The 24081-nt window shown below is 43.3% G+C and overlaps 1 protein-coding gene across 1 annotated transcript in view; it reads right to left on the bottom strand.

Moving 5' to 3' along the window:
- CPNE4 (copine 4) overlaps nt 1-19338 on the bottom strand; it is a 354061-nt gene extending 334723 nt beyond the window's left edge. Inside the window, exons 1-2 of the mRNA XM_074986114.1 lie at nt 19072-19338; nt 14429-14508 (exon numbers count right to left, since the gene is read on the bottom strand). The gene's annotated coding sequence lies outside the window, so the exon portion shown is untranslated. The remainder of the gene's footprint in view (nt 1-14428; nt 14509-19071) is intronic.
- Between the last annotated feature and the right edge of the window lie 4743 nt (nt 19339-24081).

Here is a 24081-nt window from a genome sequence, read left to right as displayed (position 1 = left end):
ACATTTTTTAAAAAAAATCTGTCAGGAATGGTCCTTGGTCCTGCCAAGGGGGCAGGAAACTGGACTTGACCTCTCAAGGTCCTTTCCAGCTCTATGAGATGTATGTATTAGTATAAGGTTATTCATTCATCAGCACATGCACATCACAGACCGAGGCAAAGGATATCCCCCAACATCCTATGGAATGGCCATTTGCTTACAGTCACCAACTTTTCTGCTGTGGTTTGTTCCCCTATTAATGCTGCATTCATTTTCCCTTTTACTAAAAGCTTTCCTTTGTTACACATGGACTCCGTGCTTGCAAGTGGGGAAGTACTGCCTGCCAGAGGTGCCCAGGGGTGGTAGTTACATCTTCCCAGATTATCATGTCCAGGCTTGAGCTGGTTCAGTTGGTACAGTTAAAGAGGGACCTGTCAATAATGCACCAGCCCTTGTTGCTACCAGCGCCTCCTGGCCAAAGAGTTATGTCTCTAGAGACAAGAGCAACACCTACAGGATGGTTGTGACAAATAAAAGTTGGTGAAATTCTGACATCAAGGGAAATTCCTCCTTTCCAACCTTCCTCACTTTTTTTTTCCACTTCAATTCTGGCAACTGCCTATTTATTGCCTTAGGGCTTAAAAACTTGGCCCCAACCCACAGCCCACATAAACAAGCCATAGAGGAGAGAGGAGCCAAAATTGATCCCCTGGAGCCATTATGGAACAATACCAGGGCCTCCTCCACCCTAGGACACTTTGGTGCTTCTCTTGCTGCTCATTGTGGTCTAAAGGAATAGGAAAACTGTGCAGATTCTCACCTGTTTCTCTGATGCCAAACAGCAACCAGCACAACAGCAAAGTTGCTCAGAGGTTTGTGTTTCTCTGCTGCTGGGTCAGGAGAAAGAGCACAAAGTCCCGCTCCAGCTCTTCACTCCCTGTCCACTACCCTCTCCCGCACACCGCCACCCCACAGCCTTCCCAGCACCAATGAAGAATTCTGGGCCATTGTTACATCAGCTACCCAGAACTAATTGAGAGGGGGACAGAGGCAATGAAACCCTCTCACTTTCCCTCAGTTGCCGCTTCTGAAAAAGTACAAGCAGCAGAGGCATCATGGCCAACCACCACAAAGCAGGTGGACACAAAGAAACGCACCAAGATGATGGCCATGTAAACCTATAGAGAATGCAACTTTTCCCTCTTTTCCAGTGGTCAGGTGGGGATGAGGGAAGGGAAAACTAACTCAACCCAGGACCAGAGAAATTCAATTCCTGCAACAGCCAGAAAAAGACTGAACATGCCATGAGCCAAGGAGCAGGAAGAAACTCTAGTTTAATCCAGACACCACAAAAGAAGCGCAAACCTCAATCAGGAAAGGAGAACAGCAGCCCTCCTAGCAACAGAAGGCAGGGGTCCTTGGATTCTCCTCAGAGGCTGCCCAAGGGCCTTGACAAAGAGGGTATTTTCCCTTCTCTAATCTTTTCAAATAGCAGCTTCCAGCTAAAGGTTTAGAGTAAAACCCTGATTTACATGGGAGTTGCGTTCCTGCAACCCCCACGTAACTCAAAGTTTCATGCAAGTCGGGGTGGGGAGATGGGAACCAGGCAGCTGCTTGGTTCCCAGCTGTCCACAGCTTGCAGGACCAGGAAAACTGAACAGCCCACCAGGGCTGGTCAGTTTCCTGGCTGTTTCTCCCTGCCTTCTCTCAGCCACGTGGCTGTCAACCTAACAATGGTGCCACTGGGGGAAGGCACAGAGAAGGGGGTCTTAGTCTGCCTAATCTAGAATAGTATAAGTGAAAGGCTAGGAAAAAACCTGTTCATTTTGAAAATTTTTTAGCAGCGAGAGTTTTGCAGAACTTTAAAAACCAGCCATTTGGCAAATGCTAGAAATTAGATCCTTTGATCTTTTCATGAACAAGAGGAATAAAAAAGCAGTTACTGATCTTTATAAACAAACAAACACACTTTTAAGAACAGAAAGAACTTTATGGTTGGAAATATTTTAACTTTAATTTCATAAAACTCTTCAGTTTTTTTTAAATTCACACCTAACAAGAAATAAGCATGACAGTACAACTCACTCTCACCTGAAACTACGTCATTGTGAACCTTTTTTTTTCTGTCAGGGGCTACTGACCCACAGGAAAAAAAAAAAAAATCAAGTGCAGGCCAAGTAGATGCAGAGGTTTATGGTTTCACCCAACAATGGTGGACTGCAGCCAGCCCCACAATCTGTGCAGAGGCTCTGGGTGGGGCCTGAAATGACGTGCTGAGGATAGTGGAGGGGGCTCTAGGCTGGGGTAGAAAGTTGGAGCATCGGAGGGAGGGAGAGCTTTAAATGAAGATGTGGATTCATGAGTGGGCTGCTGATGAGGGGTTTGGAGTGCAGGAGGGGGCTTTAGACTGAGGCGAAGCTGTTTGGAAGGTAAGAACACACACAGAGCTGAGGCAGAAGGCTGGGGTGAAGAGGCAGGGTCTGGAAGGGAGCCGAAGTGAGGAAGAGGGTTCAGACCTGGGGCCAGGAGTTTGGTGTGTGACTCTGGCTGGGCAGCACTTACCAGAGGTATCTCCTTGTCAGCGGCACAGTGGAGCTGAGGCATGTTCCACGCGTGGCCTGACACCATGCTCTTCCCAGAAGTAGTGGCCATTTCCATCCCGTAGGCAGAGAAACCAGGCATCTCAGTGTGGTCCTTGCCACCTGCACCCACAGGAGCTACCCTACAGGTCCCACTGGCCTTGGTTCCCACCCAGTGGGAGCTGCAGAGTGGCGCTGAGGTGGGGGCAGCATGTGGAGTTTCCCTAATCTCCCCTGCACCAAGGGGCTGCAAGAATATACCGGGGCTTCTGGCCTGAAGTGCAGAGATATTCCATGGGCCAGATGAAATGCAGCAGCAGGCCAGAGATTCCCCACCCATCATAAGGAATAGCTTTCTATTCATCTTCTTCCCTTCCTGCCATTTCTTGTGGTTTGCGAGCAATGTATCAGTCACAGCAGAATTATTATGGCACTTGCCACATCTTGCACTTCTTCAGGACCCAAAATTTCCATGGACATCAGTAGGAGTTTTCAGTGCACATGAAACACAGGATCAGACCCTAAACGTGAGGTCATAGACTCAGACTTCAAAGCCAGAAGCGACCATCATGATCCCCTAATATGACCTCCTGCACATTGCAGGCCACAGAATCTCACACACCTACTTGCTGTAGTAGGACCACAACCTCTAGCAGAGTTACTGAAGTCCTCATTTCTTGACTTAAAAGACATTTAATTACAGAGAATCCACTATTTACTCTAGTTCAACCCTGAAAGAGCCCCACATCCCCTGATGCAGAGGAAGCCTCACAACTCCATGATGTCTGCCAAACGTGACCTGGGAGAAAATTCCTTCGTAACCCCAAATATAGTTGACAGCCAGATACTAAGCCTGTGAGCAAGGCCCAGCAGCCAGACACATGGAAGAAATGCCTATTTCAAAGCAACAATAGAGACTACATGCTTTAGAGCTCAGCAGGTGTAAATGGATTTAACTCCTGCGACTTCAATGGAGCTATCAGTTTATACCAGCTGGAAATCTGGTGCTATATGGGAAACAACACTGACAGATATATATACTAATCTCAGTCCACATACGAAATTCCCACAGATGTTAAGTAGGGAGTTACATACAGCATATAAAATAGCTTTAGTTCTATAGCACTTACCATCAGCAAAGAGCTCTACATACATTAGCTACTTGACCCTCACCCTCTGAAGTGAGATGACTTGCCAAGAGTCTCTGACAAATAAGGAAACGCAAGCAAAGAGATTTGCCCCAAACCTCCAGAGAGTCAGTGTCAAAGCCAGGTTAAGGGCTATGGAGTTGTAGGTTCCTAGAGTGAGATGTGAGCCCTAGCAAAGCCAAGAGAAGTTTTGCCATTGCCTTAAGTGAAACCAGGGTTACACTTTACCCCTTCTTCCAGACCAGTGGCTTTCAAATCTCAATACCCTGAACCTGCAGCAGAAGAGAAAAATGTTCTGAACCTCTCAGCCACATAGCCCTTAGGAAAGAGAAGGGAGTTAATCAATTCATGAACATAAAGTGCTTTGAAGAGAATGGGACTATTCAGATGCGTAAAAAAAGACATGCATGTGCCTTTGGCTACATCTATACTACAGCAATCCTTCAAAAGAAGTTCTTCAGGAAGATCTATTCCAAAAAAACACTTTTCGAAAGATCATGTCCACACACAAAAAAAGCAGAGCAACAGATCGATCCACTCTTCCGATAGAGGGCATCCACACAGTCCCCCACTCTTTCAAAAGAATGGGTCAGGGATTGAAAAACTCAACACCATGAGAACCACTCTCTCAAAAAAAGGGCCCCCGGGGCATCTACATACTGAAGAATCTTTCAGAAAAACGCACTCATCTAGGAGAGGAAGAGGGCTGTGTTCTTCCAATTTAATAGTGAAAGAACACCTTGTGTGTGTAGACATTTTATGGGATTCTTCGAAAGAGCCCCCAATATTTCCAAAAAGCTTGCTAGTGTACATGTAGCTTAAGTGTTTTGCTGCATCACGGTCTAAGACTGCCCTGCAAAATATAACCAGGAAGAGAGAAATGATCTACACGCAGTTCAGTAACAAGGTGTGGAGCAGATACTGTAACAGTGGGCGTAAGGTAATGAATTCAGCCAGATGTGCTGCCAGAGCACCCTGTCTTAATTACAAGACAAATTGCACTGATAGAGCTAACTGATGCTTTGCTTCAAGAATACCTTCATCTATGTGTAAGTGCCCTGAGGAGCACAGAGACCAATCCTGACCAGTGTTCCCTGTAAGATGAGCACTTGGGCGGTCGCCCAGGAGAGATTCAGGTGCTACCCAGCTGATCAGCAGAGCGCCCACTGCCACCCATTGTGGACAGCATGTATTTCTACTGGTGGTGCTGCACATCTGCACGTGCCTTGGTGCACACAACAAACTTTATTCTGCCCAAGGATGGAAAAAATTAGAGGGAACGCTGACTCTGACCACTGGGTGCATGTTCTTCTCACACTGCAAGGGGCTCAGCTACACACGGGCATTTATCATATGCAGGCAGCTATGTGGCAGGCACAGCAAGACACCTGCAGCTTGTGGCTCTCAGCAATTACTTTGTTAAGAGAAACAAAGTGAGCGTAACACTAACTGCCCTGCATGAAGCTCACGGTAATACCTACTACATCCCCTTTTCACAGGGGTCAGCTCCTGTATTTTAACCCAGCATAAGCTCTTACGAAGGGTGTGACTTGACCCTTAACTAAGCAAAAAGCCCTCAGATGTACACCAACTTTGCCACCACACAGAGGCATGTGATCTAACTTCCACCTTATTTGTCCTCACAGAAATCTGATCACTACTGGTATAGAAATATTTGTTCACTTACAGTAATTATATCTGCTTTAAAAACTATTAAAGCTCTTCATTGAAGGGAAGAGATTGGTTACATAATAATCAGTTTATACCAGTTTAATTTCTAGTCTAACTTATACCATCTCTGAGCCCAGAAAACCATGATTGATAAAAGGATTATTTTAAAACTTAACTTTCCTGGCAACCACTTCTGGAACAATTTTAGGGCAATTCTCTCCTTAATCTTCTCATTTCTTTCTATAGTCACAGGACACTGACCCTGCTGCAGACCTAACAAACCCTTTGGTTATGGTGTCAACATATACGGCTGCACTCTGTGTTTTAAATGTGTAGCTCATATATTTTGTGGTGGAGGTAACCTGAATCTTCCACTGCACCTGTCTTCCTTCCTTCTTGCTTTAACTGCAGGATCAGTGAACCATTTCTAGTCGATCAAATCCTGAAAATTCTCTCCAAGCCATTTCACTCAAAACCCCAGTCCAGCCACAGAAACAGAACTAGTGCCTTTCACAGAATTAATATGTTTACCTAACAGTGTCAGAGGGCAGCTAGGAGAGCATAAAGCAGCATTAAACAAATATTCACATGCTAAATGGATTATTAACTGCAGGATACCTCCGCGATAAAATATTACCAAGGTATATAAAAGCTTAATGCAATTTCATTCGAAAACATACTTATTAAATACATAGACCGTGTAGTAACAGTTTATGTGCCGTGATATGTCTTACACCTAAGGTGGCAATAAAAACCCCAGTCATGTAGAAATATGAAGCAGTATTTAGACAACATAAAGCTGTTTGTTACCATGCACATTTTTCAGTGGCATCACTTTCACTTATATCAATCACACTTTCTCTTTGAAAAGAAATTCACTGTGGGCCAGACTGTGCCAGTCTGACTCAGGTGGGATTATCAGGAGTAAGTGAGCAAGGCTGGCAAGACCTGACCAGATTACATCTATAGAAAGTTAAAAAAAATATATAAAAAGAGGAGAAATTGGGAAATGAGTAGATTGTGTGATCATGCTGCCAATGGCAAGACGTACAGAGATTTGTTTTAATAATCCAGCATAACCCAGAACACTAAAAGTATCACAGGCAAACACAAGTAATGCGGGAGCACTCAAACCAAGAGTTTGCCATTGAAAAACAAGTTTTTATACCTAAATTCCTTGCATTCACTGTTAATCTGTAGTTTTATCATATGCAGGCAGCTACATAGCAGGCACAGCAGCATTGAGTCACTTAACTTTTTATTTCTTTTCCTTCAAAGGCACTCAAATAGTATTACCAATAGCTCTCTGACACTCTACAGAGGAGGACATATTTTTGTACAAAAATGAAGTCTGAAAAAGTAGACAGCAAACCTGATTGAGACAGGCAAGTGTTTTCAATAAATTTACCCTGAGAAATTGTGGTATGAGATAAGAACCACCAAAGTATCGTTTTTCTGCAGTAGAAACTAAAGAGTATAGATGGGAAAATAAAGCCGCTTGTACCACATTATGACAGAACTGAAGGGTTTTAGAAATTATTCAGTCAGGTTCTCCAGTAAATAAATTGTTCATGAGAATGAAATGGGAAGTAATAGCCCTATAAAAAGACAGCACTAGACACACCATTGAACGATTTATTGAAAGTAACTCAAGACCTTGAGATAGTACAGGCTCTGATCAGATTACTTACATTTATTCTGGAAATAATTAGCACACGACAGATGTTTCATCCGCCTTGCTGATTCCTGTTATCTGATGCTTGTTACAGCCAAAGTGCGCACTGCTTTTTCAGTAACACCTCTTAGGAGCAGAGCCCACAGTGTCATGAGAAGTAATGCAGATGCCACTCAGATTTTACCTATCTCCAGCAGGACAACAAGGGGGTAGCTTTCTCTGAGGATGTCACATGGCATTCGCACGCGTATAAATCAGCTACAGCGGGTTCACTTTTGATCATCAAAAACACCTTGTCATTACCTAAACTACCACACTGGAAAGCACACTCAAAACCACAAAAGTAATCGCACTATGAACTAGCATTGCTAAGCTGCTGATGAGCATAAATCTCAGCATCAATAGTAAAGACTAAACTGAGGCTTCCTAAAGTCGTCTGTTACCTCTCCTGATCTCGTCCTGGAGGAACATTAGGGTCTCTGGTCTGTAACACTGTATGGGGCACCCTGAGAAGGGCAAGTGTACCAGCTCAGACAGGGTCTACCACGATGAGTTACTTCTCTTCGAAGGTTTGTAAATACAAAATGGGTCAACTCCCGTTTTTTCTATATTCTTTCCGGGAGAAACTCTAGTTCCAGTGAAGACAATGAGAGTTTTGCAGAATTTCACCCCTTGACCCTCGATTAAAACAAATTTATTTTCTTCCTTCCCTTACTTGGTATTTGGATATTTCGTGCAAAGATCCATTAGCTCTGAAATTGGTCATTGTTTACTTCTTATTGCAAGGCCCATGTGTGATTATCATATGAACCTCTCCTTGTTCTCCCAATCCCACTTCCACTTGTACATTATGTAGCAGATCTACACAAAGTACTAAGACAAAATATGCATCTTTCCCTATACCACAACTTCCACTGAGCCCTGTCCGATACTACTTGTCAATTTCTTGAGCACATCCCTTGATGGCTTTTGTTTATGGTGCCAGATTTTCTACAGTGGGCTTTTAGCTACCAGTTTAACTAAACCGGCAAACCCTCTTGAGGCAGACATAATTTACACTGTTGCAGGGTGCTTTGTAGATTACCCTCATGCTACAGACGCTCACTAGCAGATCTGCACTCAAGAGTAAAAATCCAGTTTAGACAAGAACTTGAAGTCTAAATCATAAGATGTGCGGGAGTTACTATGTAGTGTTAGGAAAATAAGATTCAAAAATATAAATGGCATTCAACTGAGTCTTTATACTTCTGTGTGTTTATGATTTTTCATATCAGGAAATACTGGATGTGTTAAACCTCAGTAAAAAAGCAACACTAACCATTTTCCTTTACCAATACAGAAACTGAGGATAATAATACAGATAAAACGAAGACTTTGATCACGACAAACCATTAACCAGTTAAATAATTTAATCTCATGCACAAATCAGATATGAGCAGTGGCATAGGGGAGAATCCATTGGGGATATTTAGTGACTGATCACAGCAGGTGCAGTCCTTTCTTGGGCAAAATTCCCCCAGCAGTCAACTTTACAGAGAGTTTGGATTTCAACTTTATTTTTAGCTTTGAGATTTGACATGTCTTAAGTTTTCTGAGTCAGAGATGAAGCTATTGTTTTAGCTACCTCTGGGCCTACCTGGCCATAGGCATCTCTTTAAGACACTCATTTGACTGCATTCAACTAACACACACTATTCATAAATCCCACCCAAAATGGTTTCTCTTTTATGGGCACTAGTTTTTATTGACAGACTATAAACCATTCATTCTGTCAGTAATAGCCCATAATGGTCAATATTTAATGTGTAATTATACTAACAACTGTATTTTGAACGTCTCTCTCCTGTCTTTAGGTGGACCATTTGCTTTAAAAGTAACCATTTATTACACATCTAAATGGACGAAATTTTAGCCTCTCATTTCTAATTACAAGCTACACTGGACATTTTAAATTGCAGTTATAACAAAAACGTAAGACACAAATTTAAGAAAACAGCTTCATATATTATCCTTACAACAGGGCCACAAAGTGCCTGATTTTGCCAGAGAAGATGGCTCTGATTAAAGCTATTTCCACCACCCAGGCTCTCACAGTTCAGCAGAAGTTTCCAATTCATAGTACAATTGTGGGTTTCATTTTTGCCCGGAAGACAGCAAAGTCTGGGTTATTTTTAAAAGAAACAGGTAAACTGTGTGAGCCTTTATAACGTTAAAGCAAAATTCACAATGGAAATTTTCTTCTGAACCTCTTAAAAGATATGAATGTTAGCATGGTCCTTAAAGTCGGCATGCCCATAAGTAGAATTGAAATGTAATGACAGATAAACAACTGGCATCAAATTTAAAAGAAAAGCTAGATATACCCTCTGGTGTACCCCATACATCCTTAAAGGCAGAAAAGGGAAGCGAAAGTACCATCTACAAGGCACTAGCTCATTCAAACAGGCTGCTATGGTGCCAATTTCCATTTGTACAGTTGCTTCCAAACACTGCACATGTATTTTTGTACACCTGAAGTTAGCATAAAAATAAGTTGTAGCTGAGTGGAGCAAACTGAATACAGCTGCTTCCTTCGAAGTGAAATGCAACCCAGACTGTCAACCCCAAGCTTAAAAACATGACAAATTTTGCACAAACACAAAGGAACTTACTCTTGAGAGTCACCAGGTGATTGACTTATTCTCCATAATAACACTCCCCCATAGTGAACTGTATCCTAGTTACACTAATCCCCATTCTCTCTCACTTGCTCTTAACCATACTTATACTATATTCTACACCAAATAAACAAACTATTTTTCATTTCTTTGATCATCACATAAAGCCAAGCCCTATTGGCCAATAAGCTTGATGAGAACTGTTACTTTTATCTTCTTCACTGAAACTTAATGATCCCATAAAGCTTCCACTGTAAATTACGTAAGCCCATCAAAGCCTCTGCTAAATGTTTATTGTCACACATGATCTACTGAGACAAAACTTGTACCAGGAGTCAGCAAATGATCCGTGCCCCCATCAACTAGCAAACATAACAATAAATAGCAGGTTTTTTTACAGTAATTAACAGAAGACCAAGCAAGAAACAGCTGCCTAGGTTATTTAAAAGCTTGTTAGTTACAGGTTTGCACCATTATCTATACCAGAATACAGCTATAAAAATATTGTGCATCTTTTAAGATTTCTCTAGTCTGACTGACATATTAACTCACATATTTCCTTACAGTGAAACAAGCAAAAACCAAAATGAGCCTCAAAGAAAAGGAGCTTGCTGCTACACTGCTGGTAATTTGCAGAAAATTAGAAAGAGGCTCACAAAAGCAAATTAAAATATGATAAACAAACATACAATAAACTAGTATATGTCAAGCATCATAAAAGGCCACTAGCCCAGAGTCACGATGGCCAACCTAGGAGAGAGATGCCTGCTTGTGTTCCTGAAAGGTGCGGGGGTATGTAGCCTGGCTGACTGAATACTGTCAATATGGGTAATCATCAAGAGAGAATCCACAGAAAGGAAATTGCAATACAATGTGGAGACCTATGCAATGATTCCATTAGTGGCATAACAGGGCTGGATCCACAATGCACAGGCAAATCTTTAAGGCCCAAAACAAAAAACAAAACAAAAAACTCTCATCTGGGACCCATCAGGCCTCCATCTGTACAATACACATTTTATTTTATTCTCACCTGGATTCCTGGTCCTCAGCTTTGCTGCCCCTGCATCAGTGGCTGCCTTACCCCCACACAGTCCCTTAAAAGAGCCCTCCACAGCATGCATTTCTGACCCACCAGTGTGATTTCCATGGCTTGGTGACACATTGCACCATCCAATAGTGTCACCAGAGAAGCCAAGCAAACATTACATTTCATTTCATTTCACTCCCTTGGAGGACCTGTGCTGGACACAAGGAGGATGTGGAGCCAGAGGTAAAGGGACAAGGCAGAACGTCCAGAACGGGGCGGGGGGAAAGGAGGAGGGTTGATGGAGAAAGTAGCAAAGTCTCATTTCCTGAACATTTCTTTTTCCTGGCAAAGCAGTGGAACCCATGGGCAGAACTGGTGAACCACTGTGATTCGGGCAGGAGGACTGCAGGGGTCTCTGCACACAGGGCTACTCTCCGGTTCCTCTGGGGCAGTTGCAAAGAGACCCCTTCAGCCCTCTTGCCATATTACACCCAGCCCTGGAGAGATCAGTCTGCGGACTGGGGCTGTACAAAGCTCTCGGAGGGCCCGGCCCCTCCTAGCACCTAGGAGCGCGTCCCGGGAGCTCGGCTGGAGCGCACGGGGGACACACTGCACTTTGTAAAGCGGCCCCAGGGAGCTGCGCAGCTGCAGCCCTAGCGCGGGGCTCTCCCAGCCAGAGCCAGACGCGGATGTCACGCCCTGCACTGGAGGGGGCTGCTGGAACTCTGCACACTTCAGAGGCGGCAGCCGCTCCCCGAGCCAAGGGCGCCGTTTGCAGCCAGGGCTGTGCGTTAAGCGCCACGCCCGCACGTGCAGCTTGAGAGCCTCCCTCTTCAGCTGGTCCCGGGGATTCCCTCGGGATCGGATCCAGCTGAGACCCCTGCAACGGAGGCAACACCTGGGAACCTCGCTGCCCGGGCTGGAGCGCGCTGCACTCTGCAGGGGCAATCACCCCGCAGGGGGAATCCCCACACATCCCCAGCCCAGCTGCTGCAGCCGCGCCGCGACTCTAGCTCGGCTGATGCTCCGGCGCCCTCTAGCGCCTCGCCGGTGTCGCCTGCGTTCCGGCATCTCCTGCCTTACTCCTCTCTGACCCCCATCCAGGCACCCCTTCATTTCCCACCACGACAGCTTGTTGCACGCCGCCTTCCCATCTAGTTCAAAGGGGAAGTTGTAGGAGAAACTTGATCTCAAGTTCCGGCCTGATAATTGTCCTTTACGTCTCATTTTTTTAAGCTGCTTGAGGCAGACATACACACATACATATTTCATGGAGCCAGAAGGGACCTTGAGAGGTCATAGAGTCCAGTCCCCTATCCCTACAGCAAGGCCTAATCGCACTCCCTAAAAGATTTGTCCCAGATCCCTAAATGGCCCCCTCAAGGATTGAGCTCACAACCCTAGGTTTAGCAGGCCAATACTCAAATCACTGAGCTATCTTTCCCCTACCTCAGCCATGTGTTGCGAGACAGTAAAAGTGACCACTGATGACTGAGACACATTTTTGCATACATACACACCCATCATTTAAACAACTGTTTCAGATGTATGTGGAGGGGGCTAGTTTTTCACACCTGACTTCCTATCCAGAATTCACTGTTCCATTACGTATTAGGATGAATCAAGATAACAAGCTGTCACACAATACCTGATTCTTGGTAATTATTGTCAGACTGTCTGTAACCAAACCAACAGCAGGCATTCTAAGGAACACAACATATAAATTCCAGCTCAACTGAAACAATTCCTTCCCTCAGGCAACAAACTGTAGATCCCTAAAATCAGGTTTGCTTGCTTATGTGTGATCTTCCACAGAAAAAGAGAAAATCTTTTCAGAACTGAAGTCAATGAGAGTGCTGCCGCTGATCCCACCCGGGGCAGGATTTCATCCAAGAGATTACCTCCAGCAGAGAAAGCGAGGTTAGATTTTGTGTGTGAACTTTGAATTAGGACGCTTACATAATTGTGTTCCTGTATTGTGGTAATACAGGTGGGTCTTCTGTAGTCATTCAATAGTATCTGTGCTGCAGGGTTGGAGTACCTATGGGAAAAACCGGGCCCCATGCTCTAACTCCTGCTCCCCAACCTCCCAGAGCCCTGCAAAGTGTTCAGCTACAGTATTCAAGCTCAGAGGGAGAGGAAAGGGCAGGAACACAGTAGGGGGACAGTCTGGGTAAGAGGCGAGGTGGCAGTGGGGCCCTGATGGCAGAGGATTGGGAGTGCAGTCCAGCAGCTGCAGGGCTTAGTGCAGTCTTGTGGGACTGTGCTCTTAGCTGCCCAGGTTCTGCAGTACTCTGTCTCTTCCCCCAAATACCCTTCTCCCTTCCCCAGGTGCCGCTAGGTTATTGACAGCCCCTCTATTGGCCACAGAACACAGCCCAGCAGCAGAGGGGCCCACCAAGATTTTCAGTGGTCCAGCAAATTCCCTGGTTTGGAACTAGTCAGGTCCCAAGGGCAGCTGGACCAGGAAGGTACAACCTGTATGTATAAACTACTCATATTCTATTGTGGTTTAAGTCAGTGGTTCTCATCCAGGCATATGCACACCCCTGGAGATACATTAACTCATCTAGTCACCTTGTCTCTCAGCAGGCTATCTAAAAATTGTTAGTGAGGTCAGTACAAACTGAGATTTCGTACAATGACTTGTTTATACTGCTCTGTATACGAAACGCTGTACAATATGTATATTCCAATTGATTTATTTTATATATGGCATACGAAAAATTAAAAAGTAAGCAATTTGCAAGAATGCTCTGTGAAAGGTTTGGATTTTGAACGTATGATTTTGAAAATAAGTCATTTGAAATCCCACAAAAGACTTACTCACAAAAGCTCACTGCCTAATAAATAGATAGTCTTTAAAGTACTACAGAATTGTTTGGTTTTTTTGAAGCAAGGTGAAATTTTGAGCACACAAGACAAATTGGACTCCTGAAAGTGGTACAACAGTCTGGAAAGGTTGAGATCAACTGATTTAGGTTGTCCACAAAAATCCTTAATAAAAGACTTTCCAGATTTATGCTACAGTTGATTTTAATGCTATATGTTCTCTCTCTCTCTCTTCACCCGCCCATGACTCTGATGCAGCCATCCTCACCAGGACAACACTTAAGCATATACTTAAAATTAAATACATGCACAACACCCTCTAAAGACATTGTAGATTTTTGCAGTGCCTTTTTTAAAAAAAACAAAAAAAAACAAAAAGAGGTGCCAGTTCACAGCCAGCTTCTCCCCTCCCACACAAGTACTGGCTCAGAAGATGCACTGGTTTTTCAACTAGACCTACCTCCTATTGAAAGTCAAACTTGAGTACTGTCCTGAATCTGGGACAAGAAAGCACTACTGTGAGTAGCGTTTGTAGGACTGAGCCACCAAATGTCACTGAAGAACAGAACAACGCTATTTACCAATTTGTAATAAGCAGTGCTTTTTTTTGTGCTGGTACTTGCCAGTACTGAGTACCAGCACCTCGGCAGCCCCAGCCATGGAAGGGGAGGGGTAGGAAGCCAGCTGAGTAGGTGACAGAGTAGAAGGAGAGCTAGCAGTTAATGTGTCACATCACCTAAAGCCTAGCTTATACTGCAAAAATAACTCATTGCTGACAATTGATGTCAGGCATGGATGCAGCTGAATTGATACAGAACACTTTAGCGGTAAGTATAGACAAGGATGCACTGCCTCACCATTGGAGCAGCAGTTGTTAAAACCTTCTCAGAGCTGCACCCGTTGCCGGCAGTGAGTAAGTTTCGTAGTGAAGACAAGCCTGCAAAGAATTAAATTATTTAAATTAATACTTTAAACCTGTGCATTACAATTTTCTGTGCAAAAATACAGCAATGTAATATGGTTGACAGAGTCAGGACACAAAATTAAGAAAATCACAGTTATGGTTCCCACAGCAACCATAAGACAGCTCTTTGTACATATGCTACCTACTTCTCTGTGTTTTTAAACTTCACATTTGGATAGAGCTTCCTAGGTGATGCAGCATCACACATTATATCCTCTTAAATGTTATGCCTTCAGATTTATGTGAAGCGCTGATGAGTAAAATGGTTGCTTTAGGAAACATACCTTGGAATACTCTGACTTTTATGCATTCAAATTCTCAACCCTACCATTGCATTAATTTAGTAGACTTTTTTTCTTCTGCATCTGCTTGCTGCCTGAAGTGTGGGAAAAAACCTAGACAAAGGAAAATTGTGACATCACATTCAAATGATTGCACTTATTTTTATTTGAATATACTAGGAGACATTCAAATATATACACAAATGTATATGCCTGTCTAACAGACAGTGGGCAAATATGAGACATATGCTATATAACAGAAACGCCTAGGGAAACTTGACATGGTGTGCCAACTATTATGTACTATAACTGGTAATATGTAGGGTCATGTTTATTTATTGTGGGATACATCTGGCTTTATGTTTTGGATAAGATACAGTCAGAATTACATTTGCCTGTATATATGTGGAGTGCCAAAATTGGAAAATTGTTTAAAGTTACTCAAAACATGTCTAGGTTATGATTGTCTGCTGACGGCTTTTGGATGCCTGATTCTTTTTAATGGTATTAAGCTTCCATAATTTACCTAATTGCAAGATTATGCAATGTGGTAAAATTGAATCCCCTCCCTCCAGACCAATTTCTATCCTCAGTCATGCAAATTGGTAACCTTTGTGATTTTTGTCCCAGCTAAGTGAATTGCCGACACTACGGATGTTCATATTAAAAATCTCATTTGGAATTTTACTGATCTCTTTTCCCTAACTAAATCAGAGAGTTGTGTTTGAATTTAGTTAGTAAACACTCTGCCCTCTGCAGCCCCAGTTCAGGAAAGCACTTACCATAGAACCATCCCCATTCAGCACAAGAGCAAAGGGATTCCAGCACCCAAATCTCCTCATTGCACTGAAGATCTCAAACCTAGTGTGTATGTGCACGATGTGATATTCAAAGGCAAATATCTTTATGGGACGAGATTCTTCGTTAGCATAAATCTGCAGTGCTGCTTTGGAGTTAATGGAGCTACAGCAATATGTACCAGCTCAGATGTTGTATCTGCTCCATTATTTCTTAATGGAAATTGTTTTTCAAAGACATTTGCCTTTAGGCAAGATTATTGTAATTTTGCGGGAAGCTTTACAAAAATAGGCTTTGAGTTTCATAGTTTGGCATACAAAGGCTTTTTCCACACTTGATGAATTTGAATTTACAAAGACTTTCCCCCCAAAATTCCCATAAGCCAGCAACAAAATTGAGAAATTTCACTCCAAAAGGTGTCCCCCTCTCCAAAAAGTACCAGAGGGGTTGTCGTGTTAGTTTGTATCTGCAAAAACAATAAAAAGTCCTGTGGCACCTCACAGACTAACAGATTTAGTTTATAAGGTGCCAAAGGACTTCTCCTTGTTTCTCCAAGAAGTGAGTTCTATAGGAAAGGGGATTATACCGAAAATATTCTTTTCAAGCAAACATGGCTGTTGTGTGGCTACTGTAATGAACATGGGCAAGATTTATTTATTTTACCTTTTCAGAATTTCAGAAACAAAACTACCTTTTTTTTTTTTTTCAGCCATAGTCTCTGAAGCTCAGCAAGTGGCTCTGATGTACTGTGCAACTCATTGGACTCCACCTGCATATGTTTGCTATCAGGTATTCTAGCAATAACACCAGAAAAGATGAAGTAAATTAGCAGAGCACTTCATGGATGTGCGCTCACAATGTGGTGTGGAGGCTTTTTTACACCATGAAGTAACATTCTAATGATAATACAACTATGTATATAATCTCTCTCCTATGTAAGGTTTCTGTCTAAACATCCACAAGGTTCTTTGGGGCACAAACCATTTTTTTAGCTGTTTGTATAGCGCATTGCAAAATATAGTCCTGGTTCACAATTAGGACACCCAAGCACAACCATAATACAAATAATGGCAATAATAATATGGCATTTCAATATATGAATCACTACCTTTTCCTCGGCTTTTAAACTGCTACCAATTGCTCTCTTATCTGAGCATTTCTGTCTCAATACCCCACCAGCACCACCTCTTCCTCTGCTTAATAAACATTTTTTGTTCTCTCTGACCCCCTCCAGTACATTTATGTCTTTGATGTATTGGTCTGACTTTTTAACAAGTGAGCACCTAAAAGACTTCTACTTTGCAGCAGCTCTGCTGCAAAGAGGAAAAGAGGACTAGGTGCAAAGTTATCTAAATCAATTGCACACACAAAGCCAATTGTGTAACAAAGATGTGCCATCCCCTCAGTCCTTAATCAGCCAAAACTCCCTACTGAAGTCAACAGGGCTGACTAAGAGCTTGAAGATCAAGTCCCATTTCTCTCTTTTAATGACAAGGTTTAGTTTGAGCTTTAAAAACATCAGCTTATATGAACTAAGCAAATCCATAACTCACTTCAATGAGAGCAGAATTTCGCTTTGTGTTTAATCTTCTGCACACACAAATTAATCATATAAGTGTCTGCCCTTATGTAGAATACCAAATAATTAAATCTTGCCAGGAAAGATTTAACAAATAGCATGCATGTTCAGGGCTGCAAGTTTTAAAGCAACTGTGGAATTGACAGTGGAAGATTTACGGCCCTGCAAATATACTGAATTGATCTGACATTATTGAGTCTACCAGGTGCTTTTGGAAGAGTATGCAGAAAACTCCAGCAACTCTTTCTTGGAGTTGATTTTGAAAATAGCACTCACACCATTGCAACTCACTATGTAACTTCCAAGTACAGAAACTAATCCAAAAGGCAATTTTATGAACTAAAATTACAGGATTAAAAAGACAAGTCTTGAGAACAAAAATATTAACAGACCACATTATCCTGCTCCCTTACTTTGGTAAATGTAATTGGCTTGCCCTTATGTAAGAGAAGGAAAAGTTAGAATTCAGGAAATAAAAAAAAAAAATCTGATTAGCTGTTACTGAAGATTTTGTTATTAAAAAATACTCAGATTAATATTTTCCAGTTAAAACAAGGATTTAGATCTGCTTGTACCAACAGGGCAAGAAAAACTCATTTTGACAATTTTCAAAATTCTTATTTCCAACCTCATCTTGAGAGTGGGCAGGAGTATCCTACATGTGTGTTGATGATCCTATGGTACTGTGCTACTTCTTGTCTTGAGTGCTGCTGCTATGAAGCATATGCATCATGTATTATATGCAATTCATTATCTATGTATGAGCCATTTCGGGTAGCACTATTCTATTCTAATATGAGCCATTGTTCCACATGCTCTCACATGTTAGCTGTACCTCCTCAGGAACTTCAGCATCAGATCAGGTACACATCTCATAGACGTGGAAGGGACCTGGGGAGGTCACAGTGTCCAGTCCCCTGCCCTCTCGGCAGGGCCAAGCACCATCCCACCTTTTTTTTTTTCAAATTTTTTTGCCCCAGAGCCCTAAATGGCCCCCCTCAAGGACTGAACTCCCAACTCTGGGTTTATCAGGCCAATGCTCAAACCAGGCAGGGGAGGCAGGCAACAAAGAACCCCTAAAGAGAAGGGAACAGAGGCTCCCTCTCTATGAAATGTACCTAGCGAAATAAAAGTGGGTCAGAGAATGATCAAGCAAATACTGACAGACATTCTTCAGGAACAGCAATAAACTTTTGCATTAGGACCCTTTCCTTTGGGGGGCTGTGGACCGCCCCGCATCGGCATCCGGCTGAGCTGGGTTTAATTTTTCAGCCCAAGACACAATAGTCTTGCCCTCTCCACGCTTCCAGCATTTCTGGAGTCAGCCTGCACTAGTACTTAAACTGCCTCCCGCTTGTCCTCTGCGGAGCCCCCTTTCCGTTTCGCTTTCGGCACTCGCCAACCAGCCGGCTGCCCCGGAGGAGAAGGTGGGGATAAACACGCACCAGCACCCAGAGCGTATTGATCCCGTTAATCATAAACCCCAGCGCAGCCGCTGAAGTATTAATCTCTTCTCCCCAGTAAAAATAACACAGACCCCCGCGTTGGCGTGGAGCAAATTATAGTCATTTCTCTTCCCATCAGACTAGCCCATGGGGGGGTTACACGGTGTGACCCCCCCCAAGGCTATTCGGGGAGCCACCACGGTGACACCGCATGGAGATGCCAGGGGCAGGAGGTCCCAGCTGGAGAAGCCGGCACCTAGGTCATTTCCAGGCTCAGGGTACAGCGCGCTCGCGCAGCTGTTCTCCCCAGCTGGGGAGAGGGGAAGAGGAAACTGACGAAAGTTTCGGGCTGTTTCTGTTCCTGGAGCCTAACCGCGGATTTTAAAGGAAGTGGGAGCCCCGAGAGCCCCTGGGACAGAGGCTGCTCACCTACCTGGGCGGAGATGGGGAGCAAAGCGCTGGCCCCAGGTGGTAGTGGAACAGGGCGAAGGTGTCCCCTGTTTTGTTCTTTGAATTCGGGCTCCCGGGCTTGGCTGGCTTAGAGAGAGGAGACCGCGGAGGAGCTGCTGCTCTGGGGGCAGGAGCTGGGTCCCTCCGGCAAAGCCGGCTCCATCCTCAGGGCGTCGGGGAAGCTGGGAGCGCCGATGGCCGCGGCGAGGAGATGGAGCGATGTGTGAGCTGGAAGGCAGCAGCAGCTTCACACGCGGAGAGGTTTCCACCTTCTGAGCAGCCCAGGCGTCTTCTCCCGAGGCAAATGCTGGACTGAGAACCCTACTCAGGCGTCCCCTGGTGGTTCCGGCAGGCACAGCAGCATCACCCCACCAAGACAATCCCCTTCACATGACTAAAGCTCTCTCTGCCCCTCCAGCAACTTCTCAGTCCACAAACCCCACGGCTCCCAGGGGCGCATGTGGCAATGTAGGTACGCTCCGTTAAAGCTCTTCCAAGTACATCGTCTAAAACGCCACGGTTTGGGGCCCCTCAAATACCTGTAAAGAAGAAAAACACGCTGAGCATTCAGATTTCTAACTAAGATGACTCAAACACGAGTGCCAGCTCCAGTCACATGTATACAAACTCCTGACTCCTTCAGCACTCCAATCCAGATGCAGAGCTTGCATACACAGAGGGAACCTGTCTTTCTAGGGACCAACAGATTGTGCAAAACTACCCTGCTGCTGGGGTTCAGGTTGAAAAAGAGTTCTGAAATACAAACCTTCCCCCTTACAAGATAGGCACAGTGAGGGTGCATGGTGTCTCCTCTACCCCTAACACTGACAGCTGGGTCAGAGGTTTTAAGTTACCTGCACCTTCAGTTTCTTTTCTTTAATGGTCAGTGGAGGAAGAAATTAACCACCCTAAGCCTATCCAAATCCTTCCCAAAGGACTGATTCAGCCAGGTGTGCAAAACAGCCACACAAAACTTGCTGTATATAATCAGAAGCAGCAGAATTACAGAACAGAGTCCGTGTATGTTACTGTCTCCAGGCACATAGACCGGGAATCCTGGCACAGATAAAACAATCTAAATGCCAGCGGGAACAAAAGACACTGTTCAGTTAAAACAATGGCACTGCACTAGCAACACCTTCAGTAAGTAAAGGTGGGCCCTTTCAACCTGCAATACGTTTGGGGTGTAGTGGGGGGGAATAACTTTTTATTATGCATATTTTTCTCACATCCACTCTCTGAAGCTCCATGTACACACACCACACAACACAGACAATATTTACAGCTGAATCTGTACCATGTTGTTCAAATCCCAATCTGAAATTTTTTGGAGCACTAGAATGTTCACATGTGGGTTTAAGTCTGGGACTAACAAACAAAAAAATCCCACTCACCCATCTAAAAGAAGAAAGTAAACCCTAGGGTGGGAAAGACCTCAATTTGGCAAGGTAATTAAGAATGTACCTCACTTTATGTGTAGTCTCAATGATATTTCTCACATGCTTAGTTCATTTTGCTGACCTTGGGACCATAATCTCCATATAGGGCCCTAAAGCTGGGTAAGCAGAAGATACCTATAGAGAGGAAGGATGATCTTGTAGCCGAGCTAAGAGATGATGCATTGAGCAATGGTAAGTTGATTCCTGCTTCTGCCACAGACACCCTGTGTGACCTTGTGTGACCAGGCACATAGTTCCTGACCCTGCAAACACATAAGCACACATGCAACTCCATTTGTATCTGTCAGTAAAGCACATGTTTAAGTGCTTGCAGGATCAGGCTGTTAGTCCCTCTGGCCCAGCTATGCAAAGGTATTTAAGCCTAGCTGATTTAGGAGCTTAGATCAATTTGAAACTTTAGCATCCAAGTGTCTAAGTCACTTCTGAAAATGAGGCTTACAAATCAGTTAGGTGTTGCACCACTGAGCAGAGCAACACCTAAATACTTTTACAAATCTGGACTTCTGATTTGCCTCCGTTCCTCATCTGTAAAATCTGAGTTATACTTCTGATGTCACAGGAGTACTGGGAAGACATATGCATAAACCTCTTGTAGGCCACTTCAGCTACTACCTTGATGGAGGACCTATAAATACAGAGACAGATACTGCAATGATTTTCCCCCCCAATGTGAAAAGTAGATATCAAGATAACTACAAAGAAGAATTGAAAATAAATTTCTCCAGTGATGCAATTCTCCAATGAAAGAAGACCTGAAACAGTTACTCCTATGCCCTGAAGATGTGTCAATTGTTTGTAGAAGTGGCAAATCCTGCCAGGCTGCTCCTAAACACTCTGAGGTGTGAAGTACAGAAAGCAAGCCGTGTAATCATATTCCATTACCAAAAACCAGAATCATCATCACAGGCCTTGCACATTAAAATCAAAAATACAGCAACTTGTAATGGAGCTGAATTCCTCTGCCAACAAGCCTCAGCTCTCTAATTAGAAGCACTAGCATAACACAGTCAGTGTTTGCAGAAGCAATGTTAAAATGTATACTGTAAACCTTTCTTTTTCTCAGAGCACATACAGGGCAAATTAAAAGCAGCATTTTAACTGTGCATATTATGCAAAACACGCTGACCTAGTATTCATTCCTAGCATAAAAATCAAAGATCAATCATTGTATTTATGCACTCACAAAAATAAACTTAATTTACTTGTATAGCACAGTCAGATTTGCATACAATTCATCAAACCATAATCTGTTGTTATAATCAGTGATTTCCCTTGTCTTTTCCACTTACCTCTTCCTTGTAACTATCTGTCATTGAAAAGCTGTGTTGTCATCCTTATTCCTTATTTAGATTACCTAATGCATGACAGTATGGCAATACAACTTGTCCACTTCTCAAGATAACCAAGAAAACTCCATCTTGGTTTCATTTTGATCACATAAGTCTTGAGTTTAATAACATAAGGGCAGCTGCATCCTATTGTCCTATACCAGTACTGATGGAGCCTCTCACATCAGAGAGGAGGAAAGCCCTGGCATATTGCCAAGAAAGGAAGGCGAAAGAATTGTGGATTTACTAACACAATGTATGTTATTCCAGAGAAACCACAGGGAACAACAACAGGCAGGACCACATAAAGAAATAACATACTGCATGCTCCATTTGGGATCCTGACTTTGTTGATTCAGGAGGAACAGTTCAAAATCAGATTTCTGCTTTCTTTTGTTTTCATCTTATATTCCACCGCTCAAAGCAGGCTCTGCTTTCCCCCCACCCCCCAGATCTGTATATAATAAGCACTTCACTATCACCCTGTGGTTATTTATACCTCCCTAATATGCTCCTCACCCTTTTGTCTGCTTGCCGGCATTAACTGCTAAGCCTCCAGCTAGTGTTGCTGAAGAAACCTCAGTTGTTGAAGCTTATAAGTGGGACAATTAATTGTTGAAAAGGAGTGAGATGCTGATAGTACTGCCTCCTCCAGGTGGCATCAACAGATCTTCGGTATACAAAGAGGGTGTGTGTGGGTGTGGGTGTGTGAGAAAGAGAGAGAGGAAATTGTTTCTCATTTAATAGAATTGTGGTGAAACAGCTGCTTGTGCTAATGACTTCAAATAGTTATTTAAATTAATTATTTAAAATAATTAGTATTAGTATCCATCAGTAACATTCCTACCAATGAGACCAGCAGGATATAAGAAGCTTTGGCCACATATTCCCTGTCACTAGCTAGCCACACATCAGAAACCAGGATGAGAATGTACGGCCAAAGATCACAGGCCTCTGCAACTTAAGCAAAATGAGATCTTGTTTTAGTTTTGTTGGAAGCAGGGTTATACCCCTGTGTTTAGGCCCACCATGGGAGACTGAGACAGTTACAAAACCATAAACATGAGCAAATCTGATTTAGTTCACCTGAGAGAGCACAAAGGTACAATCCAAGTCTGTACGTTAAAGTAGAGCCCTATAGCAGATGCAAAATTGGTACCCCCATCCACATGTATAAAGACAATCCACAGATATCCACATCTACATCCATGGATGTGGAGACCGGCAGATCTAAAACAGATATCCTCAAAATGTACAGGGCTCTAGATACAACATTTGTATCTGCATTTGCAAAAATGAACCACTGATATGGATACCTGCAGATACAAAGCAGATATTCATGGATTTGCAGGGCTCTACTTTAAAGGCCATAGATTCAGACAACATGCCAGGCCTCCATCTCGTACCCTGAGCTCATGCCACAGGACTGTGCTGTGCTGAAGATGACACACACAGCTGTGGGTTTCTGTATAGGTGAAATGTGAAGATCTCATGGGGCTTCTAAAAAACATAGTGATGTCCCAGTCAGTGATCTCACTTAAACAGGTTCCAGAGTTCAAAGCCATATGTGCTCAGTGACTGACACATCATCAGTATACAGTCTCAGCCCCATCATTATTCAGCTCATTTATATGTACACTTCTTTGGGACCCTTTGAGTTGGAAAGGGGCTAACACAAAACATGGTTCTATCCTATTTTTAGAATTCTCTCTTTATAGTGAGACATTTTGTACCTGTAAGCTACAATATCAGGTTATGCAGTCTCCCTGAGTCAGCAGTCATAACAGGATCTAATCCTAATGACACATCCGGCTGCGCAAAACAAAGATGAAAACAGGTCGAGGAACAATATTTTTTCCTCTTTTCCTGCTTTAAAAGCATTTTGAAGAGAAGCAAGTGTCTTCTCAACCACTGGTCTGTTACTCCTGTTATCCTATGACACATTGGCATGTTTCTCCTTGGACTGAGAGTCTCAGAGACCAAGACTGTGATTTTCAGAAGCAGATAGTGACTTTAAGAGTTTCAGGTTTTGGATGCCTGGCAATCATATCTCTCTAAAGGAGACACGTTAAAGAGGTTTGTAATCCAGAGATTGTTGAGCACTCATCTTCTCAAAGCAAGGTTCCTTTATTGTGTCAAACTGAGCACCCAAAAATAGAGGCACCCATATGCACAAGTTATTTTGGAAAATCTTGGTGACAATTC

Source organism: Carettochelys insculpta, chromosome 2 (assembly GCF_033958435.1).
Source record: "Carettochelys insculpta isolate YL-2023 chromosome 2, ASM3395843v1, whole genome shotgun sequence".
Taxonomy (NCBI): Eukaryota; Metazoa; Chordata; order Testudines; family Carettochelyidae; genus Carettochelys; species Carettochelys insculpta.
This window is presented reverse-complemented; position numbering and strand designations above follow the sequence as displayed.